General features: G+C 41.8%; 1 non-coding gene across 1 annotated transcript; it reads right to left on the reverse strand.

Moving 5' to 3' along the window:
• Positions 1-304: 304 nt before the first annotated feature.
• LOC112725958 (small nucleolar RNA R71) lies at positions 305-412 on the reverse strand. The gene has a single exon (XR_003165035.1). It is a non-coding gene; the product is annotated as a small nucleolar RNA R71 (small nucleolar RNA).
• Positions 413-1,475: the final 1,063 nt, after the last annotated feature.

Consider the following 1,475-nt stretch of genomic DNA (forward strand, 5'->3'; position numbering starts at 1 on the left):
TGCCATTGGAGCAAACAACTTTGAGCTTAAGCCTCAATTAGCTTCTCTAATGCAACATAATTGCAAGTTTCATGGACTTCCATTGGAAGATCCTCATCAGTTCTTAGCTGAGTTCTTGTAAATATGTGACACTGTCAAGACCAATGGGGTTGACCCTGAAGTCTACAGACTTATGCTCTTTCCTTTTGCTGTAAGAGACAGAGCTAGGACATGGTTGGATTCACAACCTAAAGAAAGGCTGAACTCTTGGGAAAAGCTAGTCAGTGCCTTCTTGGCAAAGTTCTTTCCACCTCAAAAATTGAGCAAGCTTAGAGTGGAAGTCCAAACCTTTAGACAGAAGGATGGTGAGTCCCTCTATGAAGCTTGGGAGAGATACAAGCAATTGATCAGAAGGTGCCCTTCTGACATGCTTTCAGAATGGAGCATCTTAGGAATCTTCTATGATGGTCTGTCTGAACTATCCAAGATGTCATTGGATAGCTCTGCTGGAGGATCTCTTCATCTGAAAAAGACGCCTGCAGAAGCTCAGGAACTCATTGAAATAGTTGCAAATAACCAATTCATGTACACTTCTGAAAGGAATCCTGTGAATAATGGGATAGCTCAGAAGAAAGGAGTTCTTGAGTTTGATACTCTGAATGCCATATTGGCTCAGAATAAAATATTGACCCAACAAGTCAATATGATTTCTCAGAGTCTGTTTGAAATGCAAGCAGCAACAGGCAGTACTAAGGAAGCTTCCTCTGAAGAAGAAGCTTATGATCCTGAGAACCCAGCAATGGAAGAGGTGAATTACATGGGAGAATCCTATGGAAACACCTATAATCCTTTATAGAGAAATCATCCAAATCTCTCATGGAAGGATTAACAGAGATCTCAACAAGGTTTCAACAACAACAATGGTGGAAGAAACAGGTTTAGCAATGGCAAGCCTTTTCCATCATCTTCTCAGCAACAGACAGAGAATTCTAAGCAGAGCCCCTCTGACTTAGCAACCATTGTCTCTGATTTAATCAAAACCAATCAAAGTTTCATGACTGAAATAAGGTCCTCCATTAGAAATTTGGAGGCACAATTGGGTCAGCTGAGTAAGAAAATTACTGAACTCCCTCCTAGTACTCTCCCAAGCAACACAGAAGAGAATCTAAAGAGAGAGTGCAAGGCCATAAACATGTCTCACATGGCCGAACCTGGAGAGGAGGAAGAGGCAGTGATCTCCACTGAGGAAGAGCTTAATGGACGTCCACTGACCTCCATGGAGTTCCCTAATGAGGAACCATGGGAATCTGAGGCTCATACTGAGACCATAGAGATTCCATTAAATCTACTTCTGCCATTCATGAGCTCTGATGAATATTCTTCCTCTGAAGAGGATGAAGATGTTACTGAAGAGCAAGTTGCTAAGTACCTTGGAGCAATCATGAAGCTAAATGCCAAGTTATTTGGTAATGAGACTTGGGAGAATGAACCTCCAT

Source organism: Arachis hypogaea, chromosome 11, assembly GCF_003086295.3.
Source record: "Arachis hypogaea cultivar Tifrunner chromosome 11, arahy.Tifrunner.gnm2.J5K5, whole genome shotgun sequence".
NCBI classification, from domain to species: Eukaryota; Viridiplantae; Streptophyta; class Magnoliopsida; order Fabales; family Fabaceae; genus Arachis; species Arachis hypogaea.